The sequence below is a fragment of the Lycium barbarum genome, chromosome 4, assembly GCF_019175385.1.
Source record: "Lycium barbarum isolate Lr01 chromosome 4, ASM1917538v2, whole genome shotgun sequence".
Classification (NCBI taxonomy): domain Eukaryota; kingdom Viridiplantae; phylum Streptophyta; class Magnoliopsida; order Solanales; family Solanaceae; genus Lycium; species Lycium barbarum.
In genome coordinates this window covers 31,749,781-31,763,494 of record NC_083340.1, presented here as the reverse complement: position 1 = coordinate 31,763,494, position 13,714 = coordinate 31,749,781, and positions in this window count along the sequence as shown.

Genomic DNA, 13,714 nt, shown 5'->3' with positions numbered 1-13,714 from the left:
TACTAACGTATCTATATCGAGTTAACCTTTTCTCTTGGAGCAAAATGGAGCATATGTCGGACGTAAGGCGAACCCGATTGCATAAATACTTTCCTTTGGTTCTTGGTCGGCCCAAACTTTCTATCTCCTTTAATTATGTACTTTAAATTATTATTTGCGCAAATATTATGTCAATTGGAGCCCTTATAAGATTATCACGCAATTTAAAGTCGCCAAAAATGAATTTGTTACAAAAATTAAGACTAATTTTGAGATGTTAAACGCAAACATGAGGCTGGTTTGGACAGAAGGACTAAAACTGCTGATTTTTATAAAATTAAGGACTGATTTAAACATTTATGAAACCTGTGGACTTATGACATATGGACTGATTTGGACTAATGTTCAGAACTTGTGGGACTAATTGTTACTATTAGACTTAGACTAAAAAAAAAAACTTGGCTAAAACTTGACCAAAAATAGAATAAAATGGACTATACATGTAGAATACGATTAATATATGGACTATAATAGTATGTCTAAAACTATTTTTTCTAAAAAAATTACTTTCTATACTTAAAAATATTTTTTCAAAACTATTTTGGGTGGACTTACGTAAGGTTCTACTTGGGTTAAGAGCCTTCGAGTATTAGCTTGTGTGTTCTAGTCTGACACCCCAAACGCCCAATTCGGGGCAAAATTTTACCATTTTCGTTTCTTGAAACATGATATATCTCGCATGAATGACCAAATTCTTTGTTGTGAAAATATAAGCCGAAATAATTTTTTCACTATAAACAATTCATATCTACAAAAGCATACTATTAGAACCCATAGGTCAACCGTATTTTATGGATCCTTAATACCGGGGTGCCTAACACCTTCCCCAGTGGATCACCACAACCCTTACCCATACTTTGGTTAGATTAGGATTCTTTTAAAATTTAACCGTTTTGAATGAACCCTTTTCGAACTGATTTTCATAATTTCCTAAAAATTAGGTGGCGATTATAAAATAAAGTCCATTTAGAGCACCATCCACGAAAGAAGTATATTTTTTCCTTTTTCCCGGTACGATTGACAACCGTACTTCCCCGAGATACTTTCCTTTTTTAAATAAGGCAAGTGCAAATACGAATCGAAAAAAATATCGAACCGCTATAGCTATGTAAGTTGGTGTCTCAGTCTGGTAAATTCTCTGGGTGGAGATGCAGATGGACTTGTAATGGATGAGACATGGGCAGGAGAAATAGATTCTAGGTGATCTGGTGGACGAGAGTAGGGTTAGAAGGAGGAGAGATAAAAGGTGAGGGTGAAGAAAGTTCAGTGTTGGAAGAAGAAAATGGATTATTGTTGAAATCATTAGAAAGATCCTCAGGATGAATAGCAGGACATTGTAGAGAAAAGAGAGAATAATTAGATTGTGTTGAGGAGAAAGGAAATATAGTTTCATGTAAGCAGACATCTCTAGATATAAACACATTTTTTGTTTGAAGATCCAAGACCTTGTATCCCTTTTGTTGTTAAGGATAGCCTAGAAAAACACACTTAGTGGCCCTAGGATCAAACTTTCCTCTTCCTTGACATAAAGTAGAAGTGTAACATAAGCATCCAAAAGATCTAAAGTAGTTATAAGAAGGAACAACCCCAAAAAGAACTTCATGTGGACACTTTCCTTTGAGAACCTTGGATGGCAATAAGTTGATTAGATGAGTTGCAGTTAGAACACATTCACCCCAGTAGGATATAGGCAAATTTGACTGAAAATACAGTGCCTTAGCAATCTCCAACAAGTGTCTATGCTTTCTTTCCACTAACTCCATTTTGTTGGGGAGTGGAAACACAACTTCTTTGATGTAAATTTCTTTGAGTATTGCGGAAAAATACTTCTGCTGATCCTGAACCCAACTCCAATGCATTATCAGACCTGATACACTTCACTTTCATGTTGAACTGTCTTTCTGCCATAAATAATGTAACACCTCAGACCTTTAACTTAAGTTTTGACCATGATTCTAGACTTAGAAAACTAGATAAAGAATGTGGGAATTGAAAATTTCTCTTCAGTTGTCAGATTAGGATTTACGCCCTAGAATACAGACCGTATTTCAGTATACGACCCGTATACTAAATCGTAACTTGGCATCTAAATCACTGTGCATTCTGAAAATTGGCTCAGGAAAATTTATAGTTAAATACAGACCGTATTTTGAAATACGGCCTATATTTGATGGACGTATTTGGTAAGGAGTTGTACAGTGTTTCTGTCTGTTGAACATGCTTAATTAAGGTCTAAGTTTACGGACCGTAATTTAGAATACGAATCGTAATTTGGTCCATATTTCTCAGCCCGCACTAGGACCTATAAATACCTGATTTCAGTTCGAATTTTATTTTTACCAGTTCCTAAAACCCTAGCACGACTTGTTTCTCCTCTACAACCGCAAGAACTCTAAGGTAAGCAAGTTCTACCCATTCTAATCAAATTCTACCATGTATTTAGATAATCTAAGATAGAATTCATTGTTCTTAACCAAGGGTTTTCATGAAAACCCACAGATAAGGTTTGAGACACAGGCTTTTGGGTTCATCTCAGAATTCAGACTTTTGGATTGAGGATTGTGAAGCAAATAAGGTATGTGAGGCTAACTATCTACGTTAGGGAATGTTCATGATTCTTCCTATGCCTCATTCTTCATACTTATCAGTAAATTGACTCAGAATACAGTTTATCCCTAGTTTCTTGAATCGTTATAGAACTGTTATCTTCTAGGATTATAGTTTCAGAATTCGTTCATGGTGATTAATTTGAATATCATAAACTCAGTACGTAATCAATATAGACTTGTGAATTGTATCTCATGAGTCTCAGTATGAATACTTAGAATTATTATGAACAGTTACCAATTTTATCTTCATAATCAGTAATCAGTATTATGTTATTAGTTATATCTCAGTCTCAGTGCTTGTTATTGAATACTTGTATTAGGGCATCAGACCCACATATATGGACCTAAGGTCACAGATTATGTATACGTATACTTAGGCATCATGCCACATATTTTGCATGCATATTATTATTATTCGACCTAAGGTCATTAGACAGTAAACAGGTTATTCATTACTCAGGACAGGGAGTATCCATATCTTTACTTCTCTGTTCAGTCCAGTTATTAGCATTTCAGTTCCATTTTCAGTTCAGCTTATTATTTCATTCAGTTGCTTTACATACCAGTACAATTCCAGTGTACTGACGTCCCATTTGCTTGGGGCCTGCATCTCATGATATAGATAACGATATACAAGGTGCAAACGCAGCTCGCTAAGAGGCTTTCAGATTCAGCTAGTTAGTGGTGAGCCTCAGTTCTCCGAGGCCCTATCTTTATCTTTATATTCAGTCAGTTAGCAGACAGTATTTCAATATTAAGGTATGCCGAGGGCCTTATCCGGGTAGTCAGTCAATAATTCCTTACTCAGTAGAGGCTTCATAGATTACAGTCAGTTAGATATTTCAGTATTTTTGTGGATTATTGAGTTAGCCCTTTTGGCTACTACTTATTCAGTATTGCAGACTTTTACTATTACCTCTGCACAGTATATTTCAGTCAGCTATTCTCACTCGATTAGCATTTGTTTATCATACCTAGATATCAGTATACCACATGTTGATCCAGCCAGCTAGTTGGTTCGGTCGGTCACACGCAAACAGGCACCGAGTTCCGTGTTACTCCCAGGCCATGGTTCGGGGGGCGTAACAAAGCTTGGTATCATAGCCTAGGTTCAAGAGTCTTAGGGAGTCAATGAAATCGTGTCTAGTGGGGTCTCATTTATGTGTATGTGTGCACGCCACACATGTAAATAGTTAGCCACCAAGACATGTAGGATTGTTTCACTTCTTTCATACTCTAGATTGTGCAGTTAGAACAGTACCTCAAGAAAGTCTTCTAACTTTATAAAATTTCGTATTTAAAAAAAACATGCTTGCAAAGAGAAAGTACATCAAAAAGACTGCAGCTACTAATCAGGAGGCTTTCATCGAAGCCGATCAAACTACAGATTCACAGGCTCGAAGATCAAACTACAAATTCACAAGCTCGAGGGATGCGCATAAGGGCTCAGGATTCAGACCTCCCCAGCTCAGGGGAACCCTCCAAGGGCTGTGCCCCCAACTGCACCTCCCCAGGCGCCAGCTCAGACTCCCCGCTCTTCTGAGACGGATGTTGGTGGAGCTATTCAGTTGCTCACTCAGTTGGTAGCTGCTTAAGCCCAGCGTCTGGGGTCATCATGGTACAGCTCTAAGACTCAGGAATTTTTGCGCATGAAGCCCAAGGATTTCACAGGAACAGACCTAGATGCAGACCCTCAGAATTTTATCGATGAGTTGCAGAAGATTTTCAGGGTCATGTAAGCTACAAACAAGGAAGAAGTGAAGTTTGGTACCTTCCAACTCAAGGATGTAGCTCACTTATGGTATGAGTCATGGGAGATGTCCCGCGGTGAGGATGCTTCTCATGCTACTTAGGAGGAGTTTGAGACCACCTTCATGGACCATTTTCAGCCAGAGGAAGCTAGAGAGGCTAAAGCCTGGGAATTTGAGCGCTTGAGATAAGATGGTATAAGTGTGACCGAATATTATGTCAAGTTCTCATCACTGGCCAGGTATGCTCCTCACATGGTCAAAGACATGAGAGCCGAAGTCCAGCACTTTGTGTTAGGACTCAGTCCAGAGCTTTACGGTCCTGCAAAGATAGTGGCTCAGAACAAAGACATGACCATCACTAAGATGTTGACTTTTGTGGAAGAGAATGAAGATGATATGATAGCAGTAGAGGCGAGACAGGAAGAACAAGATAGAGAGTTCGCAAAAAGGGCCAAATCCACAGGCCATTTCAGTCAGGGATGTGGTGGCAGACCATTTCAAAAAGGTAAATCAGCCGGGCTTGCCCCACCTGTAGCCAGTGCCCCAGTCCCGAAATTCAGGAATGATCAGAAAAATAGGAATTCTATAGCAGCAGGCACCCAATCTCAGTCCAGTGTGGGTAACAAGGGTTTTCAGCACCCCGTCTGCAGTAAGTGCAACAAAAGGCATCCGGGAGTATGTCATTCAGGTATGGATGGTTGCTTCGGATGTGGGTAGTCAGGGCACTTCTTGAGAGACTGCCCATCAGCAAAGCAGGGCAGCGCAGCACAGTCCACTAGTTCAGCGGCCCCTCGTGCTTGCCAGGACCAGTCAGGGCGTGGTGCGGCTAAGTCTGGTAACACAGGATGCATGTATGCTTTAGCCGATCGTCAGGACACAAAGGCTCGTGCAAACGTAGTCACAGGTATTCTATCAGTCTTCAGTTTCAGTGTTTTTGCCCTTATAGACCCAAGCTCTACTCTTTCTTTCGTAACCCCTTTCATTTCTAAAAAGTTTAGGGTAGAACTCAAAAAGTTTCATGAACCTTATGAAGTGTCTACTCTAGTTGGAGAATCAATTTTAGCCAGACGTATCTATAGGGGTTGTCCAGTCAGAGTTTATCATCGTCTTACCACAACAGATCTAGCAGAACTATAAATAGTATACTTTAATGTAATCATGGGCATGGATTGGTTAGCCTCCTATTATGCCACAGTAGATTGTAGAGCCAAAACAGTTCAGTTCAGATTTTCTAATGAGCCAGTCTTAGAGTTGAGTTCAGTTACACACAGGGGTAGATTTATTTCCTATCTTAGAGCCAAAAAGATGATTTCCAAGGGGTATATTTACCATTTAGTCCGAGTCAGGGATGCAGATGCCCAGACTCCAACTCTCCAGTCAGTACTAGTTGTCTGTGAGTTTCCATAAGTCTTTCCAGATGATCTACCCGGAGTCCCTCCCGATAGGGAAATTGACTTTGGGATTGACCTGTTTCCTCGCACTAAGCCGATATCTATTCCGTTGTACAGAATGGCCCCAGCAGAGTTAAAAGAGTTAAAAGTCCAGTTGAAGGATATTCTTGATAAGGGATTTATAAGGCCAAGTCTCTCACCTTGGGGCGCACCGATCTTGTTTGTCTGAAAGAAAGATGGGTCTTTACGTATGTGCATAGACTATTACCAGTTGAACAAAGTCACTATTAAGAATAAGTATCCTCTTCCCAGAATAGACGATTTATTTGATCAACTTTAGGGTGCTCAGTGTTCTTCCAAGATTGACCTCAGATTAGGCTACCATCAGTTAAAGGTTAAGGGAGTTGAAATCCCGAAAATCGCTTTTAGAAGTCGTTATGGTCATTTTGAGTTTCTTGTCATGTCCTTTGGGTTGACGAATGCACCAACAACTTTCATGGATCTTATGAATAAGGTTTTCAAGCCGTATCTTGATTTGTTTGTCATTGTATTTATTGATGATATCCTGGTATACTCCCGTAGTGAGGCTGACCATGCAGACAACCTCAGAATAGTATTGCAAACACTCAAGGATCACGAACTTTATGCAAAATTCTCAAAGTGTGAGTTTTGGCTAAAGTCAGTGGCATTCTTAAGCCACATAATTTCAGAAGAGTGTGTTAAAGTCGATTCCCAAAAAATTGACGCTGTTAAGAATTGGTCCAGACCCACATCAGCATCAGATATCAGAAGTTTCTTGGGTCTAGCAGGCTACTACAAGCGTTTTGTAGAGGGGTTTTCCTCAATCTCAGCTCCTTGACTAAGTTGACTCAGAAAAAGTTTAAGTTTCAATGGTCCGATGCATGCAAGCAGAGTTTCGAAGATTTAAAGAAAAGGTTGACTTTTGCTCCAGTTTTGACGCTACCAGAGGGAATCGAAGGGTTCGTAGTCTATTGCGATGCTTTAGGAGTTGGTCTTGGTTGTGTTTTCATACAGCATGGTAAGGTTGTAGATTACGTATCTAGATAGCTTAAAGCTCATGAAAAGAATTATCCAACTCATGATATAGAAATGGCAGCAATAATCTTTACACTGAAGATATGGCGTCACTATTTGTATGTGGTGTATGTTGATATCTTCACCGATCATAAAAGTCTGTAGTATATCTTCAGGCAAAGAGTGTTGAATCTCAGACAGAGAAGATGGCTCAAATTTCTTAAAGACTATGATGTAGATATTCTCTATCATCCAGGGAAAACGAATATTGTAGCCGATGCTCTCAGTCAGCGTTCTATGGGAAGTTTAGCCTATGTTGATGCAGATAAGAGAATTATGACCAAAGAAGTTCACCGTTTGGCCAGTCTTGGGGTTCGACTTTTGGACTCCGAGGATGGTAGTGTTGTTGTTCAGAATAGAGCTTTTTCCTCCTTAGTGGTTGAAGTCAAAGAGAAACAGTTTCGTGATCCCTACCTGTTGCAGCTGAAGGAGGGGATTCAAAAGCATAAAACGACGGCTTTTGAACAAGGGGGAGATGATGGTACCTTGAGGTACCGAGGCAGATTATGTGTTCCAGACTTTGATGGGCTTAGAGAGCGAATTATGACAAAAGCTCACAACTTCAGGTATTCCATCACTCAGGTTCCACTAAGATGTACCATGATCTTAAGGAGATTTATTGGTGGAATGATATGAAGAATAATGTGGCATATTTTGTAGCAAAGTATCTGAATTGTCAGCAAGTGAAAGCCGAACACCAGAGGCCTGGTGGCTTGGCTCAGAATATTGATATTCCTGTCTAGAAATGGGAAATGATCAATATGGACTTTGTATTAGGTCTACCTCGTTCACTTAGGAGGCATGACTCTACGGCTCACTAAGTCGGCGCACTTTTTGTTAGTCAAGACCACAGATTCAGCAAAAGATTATGCAAAGTTGTATGTTAATGAAATTGTCAGATAGCATGGGACCCCAGTTTCTATTATTTCAGATCGTGGTGCTCAGTTTACAGCAAACTTCTGGAAATTATTTCAGAAAGGATTAGGTACTAAGGTGAACCTCACCATAGCTTTTCATCCGCAGACAGATGGTCAGGCAAAGGGCACTATTCAGGCTTTGGAGGATATGTTGAGAGCATATGTCTTAGATTTCAAAGGTAATTGGGATGATCAACTACCCCTCATTGAGTTTTCTTATAATAAAAGTTATCATGCGAGCATTGGCATGGCATCGTTTGAAGCTCTGTATGGGCGAAGGTGTAGATCACTAATTGGTTGGTTCGAAGTTGGTGAAGCAGAATTGTTAGGGTCAGATTTAGTTTATCTGGCTATGGAGAAAGTCAAGTTAATACAGGAGCATTAACGGCTCAGATCTCCAGAAGTCTTACACAGATGTGCGGCGAAGGGACTTAGAATTTCAAGTCAATAACTGGGTGTTCCTTAAGGTTTCGCCTATGAAGGGTGTTATGAGATTTGGCAAGAAAGGTAAACTCAGTCCCAGATATATTGGACCTTATAGAATTCTGCGAAAGGTCGGTCTAGTAGCTTATGAACTTGAGTTGCCACAAAAGTTGGCTGTTGTACATCCAGTGTTTGATGTGTCCATGTTGATGAAGTGTGTAGGAGACCCGTCGTTGGTTGTTCCTGCGGATACTATAACAATTAAGGATGGTTTGACTTATGAGGAAGTCCCAATAGAAATCCTTGATCGTCAGGTTCGCAAATTGAAAACTAAGGAAGTAGCATCAGTAAAGGTTTTGTGGAGAAGTCAGAAAGTCGAAGAGGCTACATGGGAAGCCGAAGAAGACATGAAGCCCAGATACCCCTATCTCTTTGAAGAGTCAGCAGAAGCTGGTGAAGGTAACGTACTTTCTCCTCTCAGATCTATCCTTCTATAGTTTCTGTGTTCTCAATATTCAGCCAGTTAGACAGTCAGCTTAGTAGTAATTCAGTTTAGCAGAAAATTCAGTTCAGCCCCTTTCAATTCAGTTTGCATATGCTCATGCCAGTTAGTGTGCACATGTTTCAGCAGTTACCTTTAAAGAAAATCTATCATTCAAGGACGAATAATCCCAAGGGGGAGATATTGTAACACCTCAGACCTTTAACTTAAGTTTTGTCCATGATTCTAGACTTAGAAAACCAGATAAAAAATATGGGAATTGAAAATTTCTTTTCAGTTGTCAGATGGGGATTTACGCCCCAGAATGCGGACCATATTTCAGTATACGTCTCGTATACCAAATCGTAACTTGGTACCTAAATCACTGTACATTTTGGAAATTTCCTCAGGAAAATTTATAGTTACATACGGACTGTATTTTGAAATACGGCCCGTATTTGATGGTCGTATTTAGTAAGGAGTTGTACAGTGTTTCTGTCTGTTGAACATGCTTAATTACGGTCTAAGTTTACGGACCGTATTTCTCAGCCCGCACCAGAACCTATAAATACCTGGTTTCAGTTCTAATTTTATTTTTACCAGTTCCTAAAACCCTAGCTCGACTTGTTTCTCCTCTCCAACCCCAAGAACTCTAAGGTAAGCAAGTTCTACCCATTCCAATCAAATTCTATCATGTATTTAGATAATCTAAGATAGAATTCATTGTTCTTAACCTAGGGTTTTCATGAAAACCCACAGATAAGGTTTGAGACACAGGCTTTTGAATTCTTCTCAAAATTCAAACTTTTGGATTGAGGATTGTGAAGCAAATAAGGTATATGAGGCTAACTATCTACGTTAGGGAATGTTCATGATTCTCCCTACGCCTCATTCTTCATACTTATCAGTAAATTGACTCAGAATACAGTTTAGCCCTAATTTCTTGAAGAGTTATAGAACTGTTATCTTCTAGGCTTATAGTTTCAGAATTCGTTCATGGTGATTAATTTGAATATCATGAACTCTGTATGTAATCAATATAGACTTGTGAATTGTATCACATGAGTCTCAGTATGAATACATAGAATTATTATGAACAGTTACCAGTTTTATCTTCATAATCAATAATCAGTATCATGTTATTAGTTATATCTCAGTCTCAGTGCTTGTTATTGAATACCTGTATTAGGACATCAGACCCACAGATATAGACCTAAGGTCACAGATTATGTATACGTATACTTAGGCATCATGCCACAGATTTTGCATGCATACTATTATTATTCGACCTAAGGTCACAAACAGTAAACAGGCTATTCATTACTCAGGACAGGGAGTATCCATATCTTTACTTCTCTGTTCAGTCCAGTTATCAGCATTTCAGTTCCGTTTTCAGTTCAGCTTATTATTTCATTCAGTTTCTTTACATACTAATACAATTCCAGTGTACTGATGTCCCATTTGCTCGGGGCTTGTATCTCATGATGCAGATACTAATATACAGGGTGCAGACGCAGCTCGCTAGGTGGATTTTAGATTCAACTAGTCAGTAGTGAGCCTCAGTTCTCCGAGGCCCTATCTTTATCTTTATATTCAGTCGGTTAGCAGATAATATTTCAGTATTAGGTATATCGGGGGCCTTATCCCGGTAGTCAGTCAGTAATTCCTTACTCAGTGGAGGTTTCACAGATTACAGTCAGTCAGATATTTCAGTATTTTGTTGGATTATTGAGTTAGCCCTTTTGGCTACTACTTATTCAGTATTGCAGACTTTTACTCTTACCTCTGCACATATATATTTCAGTCAGTTATTCTCACTCGATTAGCATGTGTTTATCATACTTAGATATCAGTATAGCACATGTTGATCCAGCCAGCCAATTGGTTTGCTCGGTCACATGCTGACAGGCACCGAGTGTCGTGTTACGCCCAGGCCATGGTTCGGGGCGTGACAGATAAGAAGCACTTCAAGACTTGAAAAGCATTGCTCTTGGTGCTAAGTAGAAAATTCCATGTACCCCTACTATAATCATCTACTATGGTCAAAAACTACTTAAAACCAATGTAAGTAGTATGTTTATAGGGTCCCCAAGTATCAATGTGTATTAAATCAAATATATCTTTACTTCTTATTTGACTTATTGGGAAAGAAGATCTGGTTTGCTTAGCTTGAGGACAAATATGACACACATAATCAGAAACAGTTGGAACTTTGATAAAACTGAAATGTTTCATTACATAGAATGGCAAATGTCCAAGTCTCATGTGCCATAGATTTACATCAGAACTAACAATAGCAGGAATTGCTTCCTTTTTGAAAAGAAACTACATTGCTGTTGATATGAGAAGTAGACTTAAGACAAGAAGGCTGCAATAAGTACAATCCTTCCTTGACTTCACCAAAAGCTTCTAAGGACCCTGCAAAATGCACCCACTGATTGTAAATAAAAGGTGACAAATAATTTGAACACATAATCTTTTGACCGATAGTAAATTGTACTTGAAAGAAGGAACATATAACACATTTTTAAGAGTAAGGTTAGGCCGAATTGGAACACTCCCTGTGTGAGTGACAAGTAGTTTGAAAGAGTTAGACAAACTTATGCTTAGAGGAACAGGGAGAGGAAGGAGAGAACTGAAAGAAGTTGCATTAAAACACATATGCTCAGAAGCACTTGAATCAATTATCCAAGTGTTAGAATTAAAAATTGAGAAACAAGTTCCTGAATATTTAAGTGTGGTACCAGCTATGGCATGTAGATCTGGACCTGAAGGTGGTAACTGTAACATCTGCATTTGTTTGAACATCTATGCTATCTCAGTCCTTTGTTCTTTTTTAAAAATGTTGCAAATTGTTGCAAATTTCCTGCCTAGAAAAAGGATCATTTGACTCCTGGTTTTCTTCATTTATCACTCCTGCATTTGCTTTTGCTATGTTTTGAGTATTCTTGCCTTTGTTAAACTGAAAATCATCTTGAAAACCAATAAGTCTGTAACAATCATCTACCCAATGTCCAGTTTCGAGACAATAAGTACAAGTAGCATTAGAGTCATATTTTCCCCTTTTTCCTTCCTAACAGGGAAACATCAAAATAACTTAAACATAGACAATATTTAATATAAATTCATTTATCTTAACCTTGATCAACAGAGTTCTCTAGTATTTCTTTCTTTTAAATTTAAGTAATGCTATTTTCCTATTAGCTCATTAAGAAAAGAATTATTTTGTTTTTATATTTGAAAATAATTGACTTTACGCTTTTCATTTCACTCTTAATGTGAAGTTTTTATAGCCACGCAAATATATTATTACATTTAAGGCCACAAATGTCAAACAAAAAAAAATCTTTTTCTTGAACTCCACATCAAATCATACATGTCACGTAACTTATATAGAAAAAACAATTTACTATATATATATATATATATATATATATATATATATATATATATATATAATCTGATGAATTAATTGATATGGAATCAGAAAATGCAAATAATGTAACACCAATAAGCTCACCTTATATTAAAGAAATTCCTTTATTTAGATATAAAAGAATAAGTTTACCTACTTACACTATACTATTGTATTATTTTGAAATGGAAATTCAATTAATCCCTCTGTCTCAATTTATGTGACACAGTTTGGATTTCGAGAGCCAACTAATTTAATTTTGATCGCGAATTCAGGCATAGAATCTTTAAGTTTTTTGAAATAATATTTTTATAATTAAAAATTACGTAAAAAAAATTATAAGTCACAAAATCACAATAATTAACAATTAAAAATATTTAAAAGATATATAAAAAATTATAGTCTTATTTGAATTTCAAAATTCGAAAGGTCTCACATAAATTGAGATGGAGCTACAATATTTAAAACCCACCTTACCTTTAGCTAGGTCTCTGCCACTGTTATGAGGGGGAAAACAACAAAGAAAGCGAGGGTGGAGCGGCGTTGTCTTTGGCATTCCATCTATGAATTATTATGTCATGCAAATCTAACACCTAATTCATGGTTTTCTGTGACTGCCAGCATACCATTTATTTGTATCTCATGCGTTGGTTCTTTGTCAGGACCTCAACTGCAATCCCTTTTTTCTTTTCTTTTTTCACAGTATTCATGTTCTGGAAGGATGTGGACTTGGAGAAAGCAACAATGTATTACTCTTTCTATCCCCATTTATGTGATACATTACGGCTTTTGAAAGTCAAACAAGAAATTTTTTTTACCGTGATTTATTCGTATGCCTTATAAATATTTCAAATTATTAATTATTATACCTTATAATGATTTTTAAATATGTAAATTAGTCATGAGTGTTCGAATTCACAGTGAAAATAAAAAAGTTTGACTTTTAAAATTCAAGATGTTTCACTTAAATTGAATAGAGGGAGTAGGTTGACAAATTAAAGTTCGATTCCGGAACCAAAATGCCTCAAAAAAATCATTTTGAACCAAAATACCTCAACAAAAAAAATGTAACAAAAGTACCTTTAGCGCAGTAATTTATTGCGCTAAAGCACTTCACGGAGACGGCTCCGTTAAGTGCTATAGCGCAGTATTTTACTGCGCTATACAAATCTTTCTCTCACCTATAGCGCAGTAAAATACTACGCTATAGGACTCCGCCATTTTCCAAAACATTACATTTTCACTCCTTTTTACGTAGTTTAGCCGTATATTAATCATGCTTTGAGATTCCGGAACTTCAATATTTTATATAGAAATCTAGTTATATTTGTACAATTAATAAAATAGACTCAATACATCAAGAATACGCAATACGTTGGATTGTCGTTTTAGTGGTTAAAAAGTGCTTGAAGTCCTTTTTTGTTTGAAGACTTGTAGTCATTAGCTTTAAGTTGTTTATCTTTTAGGGTTTCGTCTTATTTTTAAATTAATGCTTAACTTTATTTCGAATGTGTCACGTTTTTTTTAATTATCAATTTAGGATGTGAAACTATAAATAATAATAAAGGCTAAGATAATATTTATAAATATGCA